Source organism: Notamacropus eugenii, chromosome 5 (genome assembly GCF_028372415.1).
Source record: "Notamacropus eugenii isolate mMacEug1 chromosome 5, mMacEug1.pri_v2, whole genome shotgun sequence".
Lineage (NCBI taxonomy): Eukaryota > Metazoa > Chordata > Mammalia > Diprotodontia > Macropodidae > Notamacropus > Notamacropus eugenii.
The window spans coordinates 363,140,348-363,151,929 of NC_092876.1; the positions used below are offsets into that span (position 1 = coordinate 363,140,348).

Genomic DNA, 11,582 nt, shown 5'->3' on the forward strand with positions numbered 1-11,582 from the left:
GACCCTGGACAATTCACTTACCCTGGTTTGCCTCGGTTGTCTGATTTGTAAAGTGAACTAGGGAAGTAAATAAAAACCTCAGCTGGCGTTGTGAATGAGCCCAGACAGGACTGAAAAATAACTATAAACAAATCTTTAAGAACATGAACATTCCTAATTTAGTGAGGTCTTTTAAAAATTTTTTTAGTTAGAGCCTGTTCTAACATCATACTTTCTGTGTTACAGGCTCCATGCTGGAGCTGAAAGCCCGTAGGAAGACACTTCTCAATTTCTACCCCATCCCAGACTTTTATATCCCTTATATACAAGAAGAAGCTACCTCCTCAACCCAATTTCAGGAAATTTATTTTTTCTGGTAGGAACAGAGAGTAGGGATGAGTTATTACCGCCCCCATTTCAGATATCTAGATTCTGGAAGATACCTCAGTGCTATTTGATAATTATGACATTGCCTAGAACAGTTAGGCAGGCAGGTCACAAGCAGTATTTTCTAGCAGTAGCAGTAGTAGTAGTAGAGGACAAAATCAGAAAGCTTCTACTAATGCAGTCTAATGGGAAACATTCAGCATGTGAAAGAAACTGTATGAAATAAGACTGGAAAGGTAAGTAGGAGGCAAATTGCAGACAGCAATTTTTGGCTACTACATGAAAGTTGGATTACAGTAAAGAGAGACTAGAGGCAAGGACATCATTTAGGAATCTATTACAGTTGTTTCTCATTCACCAATGGAATGAAGCAGGGCTGTGTGTTTGCTCTCATGCTTTTTGGCATGATGTTTTCAGTAATGTCGGATACCTTCAAAGGATGAAAACAGCAACAAGGTCAGCTGCTCTACTGAAGGTAAACTATTTAACTTGTAAAGGCTATAAACCAAACCAAAGTGGACGGAGAGTTGGTGTGTGACTTTTTGTTCACAGATGATTACATACTCAGTGTAGTCTCTGAGACTGAGATGCAGCAGAGTATGGACTGATTCTCTGCTGCTTGTGCTAATTTTGGTCTGCCAATTAACCAAGAAAATCAAGCTTCTCCACCAGTCAGCACCACACCATTCATATGTGGAGTCAACATTTATAGCAAATGGAGAAATTTTGAATGCTGTGATTAAGTTCATTTTCCTTGGCAGTACACAGAGATGATGAGATTGGTACACACATTGCCAAAGCCAGCTCAGTGTTTGGGAGGCTTTGAAAAGGAAGTGCAAGAGAGAAGAGGTATTAGTCTACTTACCATACTGAAGGTCTATGGAGTCATGGTGTTGACCTCATTGTACCAGTACCAAGCCAGGAAATTGAGCTGCTTCTATTTGAATTGTCTTAGGAAAACTCTGAAGATCACCTAGCAAGATGAGATACCTGATGCTGAGGTCCTTTCTCAAGTTAAACTGCCAAACATTCAAATTCTAATGCAGAGAACAAAAAACTCCAATGGGGTGGACATGGTGCTTGAATATCAACTTAGGTTTGCCCAAAAGACTATTTTACAGAAACTCATCTAAGGTAAGCACACAAATGAAGATTAGAGGAAATAATGTAAAGACCCTCTCAAGTTCTCTCTAAAGAACTTTGGAATGGCTTGTGAGACATGAAAGGTATTGGCACGGGACTATTCAATGTGGCGTACTTGCATCTAAGAGGGTGACATGCTCTATGAGCAAAGCAGAATTGCAGTAGCTCAAAAGAAAAGTGAGGTGCTGATTTAGAGACATCTCCACTCCAAATATTGATATGAACTATTTGTGGTACAGCCTTCCAAGCTCTTATTGGTCTGATCAACTGTAGTTAGACACACTATCTATACCCTGACATAGTCCCATATGAGTCTTATTTTGCTTCTCTTTAAGCACAAAGGACAGCAAGCATATTATATTGAGGAGGGATGACATAAGAGGAAAGGTTGGAGCTTTTTTAAAGTACAAAATGTAAAAACAGTGATACGTAAATGATGCTATCTACTCCACTCCAAAACATTCATTATATCAATTCTTTCAAGCAAATTTTATGTAGATTCATTTTGTTTGATGTCTACAAGTTGAAGCCTAAAATTTGACCTGTGTATTGATGGACAATTTTGTGTCATCAGTCCCATGAGAAATGAGATGAGGATATAAATGAAATGATAATCCTATCACTGTATCTGGGTGATTCTAATCAGATGTTAATTTATAAATTATTTGAGTACCTATAATACTTGGAAGATTTAAAAGAAGTATGAGCTACCCTCTAAGAGCTTATAATCTATTTTGAGTTAAGACATATAGCTCCTGAAAAAGGCAATTAAATTCCAAGGCAATGGAGAATATTCTAGGCTGAGCAATTTGAGCTTTATACTATAGGTCCAAGGTGTCAAATATGCTGCCTGATTAATACTACCAAGTGGGCCTTGAACCAGATTATATTGTAATTGGAAAATAGTTAACAAAGTAAATAAAAATCCAATAAAGCACAGATAATACATTTTTACATGAAGTCAATAGGCAGCCAGCAGGGAACTTTATGTCTAGTTTAGTGGCCCCCATTTCTTTTTGAGATTTATAAAACCTCCCTAGATAGTGGAAACAGTAGAAGCACCATAGATTTGGAGTCTTATCTGCGTTTGAATTCCAGTACTGCCACTGACCATTTGTGTGACCTTGGGAAACTTATTTAAATGCTTTTGAGCCCAGATTTCCTCATCTGTAAAATGAGCTGGAAAAGGATATGGCAAACCGCTCCCATATATTTACCAAAAAAAAAAACAAAACCCAAAACCCAAATGGTGTCAGAGTCAGACACTACTGAAATGAATGAACAACTACAAATGACAGTTGGATTAGCTGGCATCTAAGGTCTCTTCTAGCTCTAAATCTGTTATCTTATCCTCCATTAATTAACTGAAAACTTTAACCCCCATTCAATTTAGCTTTATGAACTGGGTTATTGACTTTTTCTTTACCCCAAACCCAAGTTCCTTAGTGTTTCCCTCCCTTGTTGTATACATTTGCTCATTCATTTTCTTTTCCAGTATTTTTTTGTTTGCATGTGCACTCTGTTTTCAACAGATGTTATTTACCATCCTTTCACAGCTTTTAAAATAGGATTTGTTGTCTAGATGCCTTTTTTTTCTTCTGACTGTGATACATAAGCCCAGGAAACCTGAGCCGGAAACCTGACCTAACAGCTGGAGAACAACACTGAAATGAAGGTCATCATTTTGGCTCTTAATTCTGCTAAGCAGTTTCTATATAAATACTGTTTAAATAGAATGAATCTGCAAATAGACATGCTTAAATATATTAAATCCTAGCTTTTTAACTGATGGGCGAGCTAGAGCAAACCACAGTCATGTATAAGTTCCCTGCCTCCCCCCCACTCCGCACACCCAACCTTCTCTTTTGTGTAAAAAGGTTATCCAGCCATGCAAACCTCTTAGGATAAGCTTAATTAAACTCAATGGAGGGAGAAGTATAAGCCCTTAAAGAACACAACTTCAAAAATATTGACTGAAAAATGGCAGTATTGGGTGTATTTCGTTGTAGTTTAGGGTAGGAGGATGAAAGGGGGAGGGGAAGAACAGATCTTTCTAGCTTAGGGAGAATGAACAAATGAAATGGAGGAACAATTCTTGAGAGAGACCAAGAGACAAATGTCCCTTCCTGGTTAAATTTAACCCAGCCAAACCAAGAGCAAAGTTTGGTAAGAGCCCCACTGAGGACAAAGCAGAACTGAATTTACTTGATCTGCCTTTTACTGATTTGCATTTTTCTGCATAGCAATTCAGAGGGGTTAATAAAACATTGATTTACAAGCTGTTCCAAAAGTACGTCATCTTCTGGGCTTTAAATTAAACATTTATGTGTAGGATGGGGGAGAGATGAGCTTGATTCTTTGCCCTAGGGGCACCATCTTTTCTGCCCCATCTGATCTCTTTAAATGCAAAGACTTAGTTGGTCACTTGTGTTCGTGAGTAGTTTGTCAATCTCTAATTTCTGTTTAATTTTGTAAGACCTCCCACATTGGCATTTCTAGGAGTATTAGATAATGTTTAATGCTTTTCAACTTCAAAGGGCTTTATAAATATTTACTAATGAATGCTCCCAGAACTCATTTGAGGTCAGGCATTTAAATTTTTTTTTAATTCTGATATCCTTATGGGTACTTCAGTTCAGTCTAATAGACATTTAGTGTTCCTGGCTTTGTAGTCTAAGGAGCTGAATTTGAATCTTGGCCCTGCCAACTTACTAATTTTGTGACCTCCTGAAAGGCAATTAACCTCTCTGAATCTCATCTCATCCAAATGAAGGAATTGGACCAGATGGCCACTAAGGTTTTTCTAAGTCTAAATTCCATGATCTCTATAACTTACTGTATGCACAGCAGTCTGAGTGGCACAAAGAAAGATGCAAAGTTGAGGGAAGGGGCATTCCTTGCCTTTCAATGGCTATAGCTTAGGAGAAGGAGATAACACAGCCCAAGACTAATGATAATCATATTAGAGAAGTGAGGAAAAGCATGTTTAAAAAAAGTAAAATGTTACTGATTAAAAACAAAACAAAAAAACAACCCTTTTGCCCACCTTTACCCTAAAATTCTGTGCCATTATACTCAATTACTCCTGTTCTGTGAAATACAACTTACATTGGCGGTATAACAAGGTGGAAACTTTATAGACTGTAACAAAAATTGATAGAGGAGAACAATGGGAACCTGAACCCCAATTTTCTGAGAAGAATTTGGAAGAGAAAGAACTGCTGCCAATAGTGAGGATCTTGCCACTCCAGTGATGTCAGGTCTCAGACCTGAGACTGATGGAGGAGGAGAGGGATCCTGGTTATTTCTGAAAGTCTAGCAAAAAAAAAAAAAAAATCAACTCAACCAGGACCTAGAGTCTAGGGAAATTATGGCTAATCAGTGGAGCAAAGTGCTTGGTGGAGAGAAGGCAATTGAACTCAGTAAATCAATGACCTACAATGAGATGATCCAGTGAGTCTGGTCCAATCATGAACCTGGCCAGAACTCACAAGGGAACAAGTCAGGAAGCATCTCTCAAGAACATTAGGGGCCAAATTATTTCTGATCTGTGAGGTCTTAATTGGGAAATCTCTGTATTTAATCCCTGTCACCTTTGATGGTGCATATGTTTGCAGAAGAACATGCCCATAGTTTAGCAATTTGTGAGAAGGAATTGTCTATTGTAAATCTTCTTAATATGCTATACTGGTAAATACCTTTTCTTTGAGCTGACTGTCTAAAAGCAGATACATCAGGGGAGGTTAATGAGTAATAATTTTAGTAGTATGGGACCAGGAGCCATAGAGTATCTGAAGTTTAGAATAGTTGTCCCCTAGGAAACCCAGCCTGTGAAGACCAGGAAGCAGGTACAAAGGACATTTCAATAAAGTAGAAGATCAGGGATGAGAAGCTAAGTCTTCTTGCTGTCAGTCCAGTAACTTTGCAGCTTTACTATCCAACTGCACCCAAGCTGCTCCAGTGTGTGCTAAATCAAGGCCAGCAGTACTAGCAATTTCACTCTGCTAATAGGCACATGTGGTATTAACTTAGAGAGGATCATCTGGAAAAAAAGGAAAGTCCATGTGACTTCAAAGAGATGAAAATTTTCCCCTACCCTAAAATCTCCTTCAATAGCTAAGAATTCATTTTGCAGAAGAAAGAAAGATGAACCTATGAGCCTTAGAGAGAAGGTCAGACTCCACCTTGCCATGGATATGTCTGTGATTTAAGAGCAAGGACCCAAACTTTTGGTTCCTTTTTACACAGATAATCTGAGAAGGGATTTGTTAATGATTAAATTCAATAATCAAACCTGCTACATGCATGACACACTGTGTTAGGCACTGAGGATCCAAAGACTGAAGAACATCCCAAATTGCAAAAGTCAGTAATCCCTCTTAGTGAGTTAAAGGGCAATCAGAAAGTATTTGGACCAGTGACAACATCTGGTCATGCTATAGCCCCAGGAAATATCCCACAGATGATGTGGCAGTGTGAGTATACTAGATGTGAGAAATTACAAACCAACACATATATTTCATGAAGGTGTTAGGGTCTTTGAAACTATCCCTAGCATAGAGCTTTTCATGAGATCTGCTCAACATTGATGCAACTTTTTCTTGTTATCCTAAGCTGAGCTAGAACTGAACTCTCAGATCCAAAGAATGCCTAAAAAGGTGGCTAATTCTATATTCTTCTCACTTTCATTCTAGGAACCCTGTTCACATCCCAGAAGCTCATCAAGTACCTTGTAGGGCTACATATTCTAAATATTTCAGAGTGTATAAAAATATACATAGTAATCAGGTGTGGTACTGCATGCCTTTAATCTCTGCTACTGGAGAAGCTGAAGCTAATGGATCACATGAGATCAAGAGTTTTGATCTGCAGTAAGGATAAAGTTAATCAAGAGCAATGAATAGAGCTGGCCTTTGAGTCCAGAAGATCTGAATTTAAATCTGGTTTCAGACACTTACTACATGTGTGACCCTGTGCTAGTCACTTAACCCTGTTTGTCTCAGTTTCTTCATTTGTAAAATGAGCTGGAGAAGGAAGTGGCAAACCACTCTAGTGTCTCTGCCAAGAAAACCCAAATGGAGTCATGAAGAATCAGAAGTGATTGAAAATGACACACAAATTCAATTAAATGTGATCTAAGTCCAGTGACAAATGTGGTGTGCCCCTAAGGAGAGAAGTGACACCAGCCTGCCTAAGTGAGAATGAACTGGTCCAGGTCAGAAATAGAGCACATCAAGCTGTTTCATGTTGATCAATGGTGCAGATCAGCAATGGGATCTGGCCCATGAGTGTCTGTGCACTTCCAAACTGGGTGATACAGGGAAACCCAGAGAAAGAAAGAAAGAGAGAAAGAGAAAGAAGGAAAGAAAGAAAGAAGAGAAAAGAAAAAAAAGAAAGAAAAGAAAAAGAAAAGAAAAAATACTCCCAATCATTTTAACTGAAATAAGTCAGTTATGTCAATACTCCTTTTTACTCTCCCACTACATTCTGTCCTTTAATCACTTCCTTTGTTCCTCTAGATATAATCATCAGAAATCTATGCAAAAATGCCAAATCTATTATTTCTACCTCCAACTTCTCCCAAGGTTTCTAGTTCAATGGTTCAAACTTCTTGCTAAATATCTTTACCAGGATGCCTTCTGGGACCTGAAACTGAACCTGTCCCAAATTGTATTCCTCTTTAAAATTTCCCATCTCCCAAGGGAAAGTAGGGAATTTTCTTCCCTAATTCTCTGCCTCTCTTTTTAGTACCATTATCCTCCTAGTGACCTCAGCTTCAATTCTTCCCTCCCTTTACCCTTTCCCTCACCTTCACCCCCTCCACATCCAAACATTTGCTATCTTATTATTCAGTGCTTATCTCTGAAATATCTCTTGAACCTTTACCTGCTTTTACATTCCTAATGCATCTCTTTCTTCCTATTTAAGCCATCTTTTCACTTAAAATAAATTCCCAGAAAACATTTTATTTATCCCCTAGTCAATATATTCTCCACATTGATAAAGTATCTTCATAAAGCATAGTCTGACCAATTTTATCATTTTTGTTTAAAAAATAATTCCAGTGGTTGTTTATTACCTATTGAATAAAGTATAAGTATCTGATTTAAGTATTCAAAACCTTCCACAGTCTGACCCCATACTTACTTTTTTCAGCTTTATCTTTTACGACTAACTGCTCTTTCCAACCAAATCACCATTCTTTCATTGACCCCCTCTCCCATCCTGCCTTTGTTCATTCCATTCCCTTTACATGAAATAAATTCCATCTCCACTCCAACTCATCATCCCTCACCTCCTTTAAGATGTCTCCATGAATCTTCCTTTGATGTTTTCCCCCCCAAAGATATCCCACCCTGACAGGTAAAATAGATCTCTTTCCCTTTTCGGTGTTTCATAGGACTTTCCCTAAACTTTTCCTTTACACCTCTCTCTGTTTCCCACTCCTCCTTCTTTCTGTCCTTCCACCTTGTTATTTATGTATGTCCCATGGTATCTCCCTCTAGCAAGGAAAAATACATGCTAGGGATGAAGTTCTCATGGCTGGAACAGAAATTTTTTTGCTCTTTATGATCCATGGACTGTGTTTCTGAAGAAACATGATGATTTTCCTTTGTCCTAGAACTAACTCTTATGAGAGTCAGAAGATGATTGGTGAAGCTGTGGCATAGGTTTTCAGAAGGACAAGGAATGCAGAAAAGTGGATATGAAGCGACAAAACAACTGAGAAGCTGCTGTGACTGCTACAACTTTTGATATCTGCATCTATGTTGGAGGTGGGGGCGGAAGGGGTGTAAACCATATGAATGTCACCTGGGGCTGAAAAAAAGGAAAGCCTTTAGCCGTTTGATTTTGTTTATAATGAAAATGGTAATGTTCAACTCTTTCCTCTTCCCACCAAGGAGAGTGAGTTCCTACTCTAAAACTTATTTCTGGTCTTTTAAGTTACATTTCTATTTTTTGTGTGTAATTAACAGTCATGTCTTACATAAAAAAATGATTGATCATAGCTACTCTGAGCTGGGTGCATTGTTATTGAAATGGGAAGTCTGAGAGAAGGGGACAGTGAGGCATATTATGCAAAAAGGATAAAAGAGAGAGAATAGACTTTCAAATGGAATTTTCTCTCCAGCTGGGGGCTCTAGTGTTATATGAAAGAGATTCTTATACCAATAATGTGTTTTCTAGTCAAGATACGAGCTTGAAAAATCACAGTAGTTCTCTGGTGCAGAATTGAGTTGCACTGTCCATATACCCCTTTCCTCCCATAATTCTCTCTGTTCATGGACATAGAGGTTTCCCCCAGCCTCCCACTAAATTAAAACTAAGGGTGGTGACTAAAACATAGGTTAGGTCTGGTAGAAGGAGAACCAGTCTGGTTAAGACCAATGATTCCTACATTCCAAAGTTGGGGTCAGAGGAAAGAGTGTGAACCCTCATCTTTCTGTAATAGTCCAGAAAAATAATTTTTGACTTAAGCAACCATGATAGACATATTGTTTAGTATACATCCCTTGCACACACAAATATTTTAGATTTTTATTTACTTGGGTACTGCAGTTATTCCATTGCTATCTTTGCATATATATTTTCTTATGTCTTACATGTAGCAGACACTATGTTAACATTTTAAAATTTTAATTTAATTTCACTAGCTAAGGACCATTGAAATCTAAGGTACCTCAGTTAGGAGTTGATTGCCTTCTATTTCACAAGGATAAACATGAGTTATATCATTGCTCACTCTACTTTTTTATGGTATTCTCTTTGTTTTTTTTTTCCCTTAAACTTTATTACATTATAGATGTAGAGTAAAAATAGACTCAGCAAGAAATTAAGTTGACTACAACTGGTAAGCCCTAATACACTGAAAAATAGTTTACATTTTTCATTTGTAAAAGACTAGAACTTTTCTTTAAAATCTAATCTGTTGTAATTAAAATAATTAATAAATAACAAATTTATAGCAAAAGAGAGAACTTAGTGGTGTGGAGCCAAGATGGTGCAGTAAAAGCACCGACTTGTTAGAGCTTTCTTCCTAAACTCAGCCAAATTCTTATAAAAATGACTCTAAACAAATTCTGGAGCTGCAAAACCAGCAGAATGATGAAGTGAAGCAAATCTCAAGCCAAAGGCAGTCTGGAAAGTTGACAGGAAATATCTATTGTGCCAAGCAGAGTCCAGTCCAGTATGGACCACAGCTACACAGACAGGACCTGAGCAGGCGTTGGGGGGACTGAATCTCTGGCACCTGTGGCAGTTCCCAGACTTCATGACTCCGAAACACTGAGAACAAATTGGAAGGTCTGTGGTAAAACCAGTCTGACCTAGAGGAGATGGTCAAACCCCAGACCCTGGGTGGCAGAGGGAATGGAAGAGCCTTCAGCAGCCATACTGGGACAGCTGCAGCAACTGTTCCTGGAGCTCCAGGCCCACAGATTGTGGGGGGATCTAGCTGCTGACACTACACCCTACCACTCCTACTGGAAGCAGAGAACTACCTTAACAAAGAGCTCAAAAGTCAAGTAAATGGCTGGAGAAATGAACAAAAAAAACAGAAAAGTATCAGGCTATAAAATCTTACTTTGGTGACAAGAAAGCCCTATAAACACAAACAGGGGAAGACAGCAAAATCAATGCTCCTACATCCAAAGCCTCCAAGAAAAATATGAATTGGTCTCAGGCCATGGAAGAGTTCAAAAAGGAATTTGAAAATCAAGTAAGAGAATTAGAGCAAAAATTGGGAAGATAAATGATAATGATAAAAGAAAATCATAAAAACAAGTCAACTACTTGCTAAAGGGGCCCCAAAAAGTGCTAAAGAAAATAACATCCTAAAAAATAGACTAACCTAAATGATAAAAGAGATCCAAAAAGCCAATGAGGAAAAGAATGCCTTAAAAATCAGAATTGGCCAGATGAAAAAGGAAGTCTAAAACTCACTGAAGAAAATAATTCCTTAAAGATTAGAACAGAGTAGATGGAAGCTAATGACTTTATGAAAAATTAAGAAATAATAAAATAAAACCAAAGGAATGAAAAAATAGCAGACAATGTGAAATATCTGATTGGAAAAACAATGGACCTGGGAAATAGATCCAGGAGAGACAATTTAAATATTATTGGACTACCTGAAAGCCATGATCAAAAAAAGAGCTTAGACATCATCTTCCAAGAAATTATCAAGGAAAACTGTCCTGATATTCTACAACCAGAGGGTAAAATACAGTTGAAAGAATCTCCCAAATGCCTCCATAAAGAGATCCTCAGAGGAAAAATACTAGGAATATTGTAGCCAAATTCAAGAGCACTCAGGTCAAGGAGAAATTATTATAAGAAGCCAGAAAGAAACAATTAAAGTATTACGGACACACAATCAGGATAACACAAGATCTAGCAGCTTCTACATCAAGGGATAGTAGGGTTTTCAACTGATATTCCAGAGGTCCTAGGAGCTAGGATTAAAACCAAGAATCACCTACCTAGCAAAACTGAGCATAATTTCAGGAGAAAAAATGATCATTCAATGAAATAAAGGATTTTCAAAAATTCTTGATGAAAAGACCAGACCTGAATAGAAAATTTGACTTTCAAACACAAGAATCAAGAGAAGCATGAAAAGATAACCAGGAAAGAGAAACCATGAGGGATTTAATAAAGTCAAACTGTTTACATTCCTGTATAAAAAGATGATATTTGTAACTCTTGAGACTTTTCTCATTAGGGTAGTTGGAGGGATTATACACATATAGACAGAGGGCACAGGGTGATTTGAATATGATGATATTCAATGATATTTAAAAAAAATAAAATCAAGTAGGAAAGAGAGGAATATATTAGAGGAAGGAGGAAAGGAGAAATAGAATGGAGTAAACTATCTCTCACATAAAAGAAGCAAGAAAAAGCTTTTGCAATGGAGGAGAAGGGGAGAGCAAAAGAGGAAACCTTACTCTCATCCTATTTGACTTAAGAAAGGAATAACTTCCACACTCAATTTGGTATGAAAATCTATCTAGCACTACAGGAAAGTTGGAGGGAAGGGGATAAGCAGGGGTTGGAGAGGATGATAGAAG

At 37.8% G+C, this 11,582-nt stretch overlaps 1 long non-coding RNA gene across 1 annotated transcript; it reads left to right on the forward strand.

Moving 5' to 3' along the window:
- The first annotated feature begins 906 nt into the window (after positions 1-906).
- LOC140506689 (uncharacterized) lies at positions 907-11,199 on the forward strand. The gene is made up of 2 exons (XR_011968036.1): positions 907-1,500; positions 6,204-11,199. It is a non-coding gene; the product is annotated as an uncharacterized lncRNA (long non-coding RNA).
- The last annotated feature ends 383 nt before the right edge of the window (positions 11,200-11,582 follow it).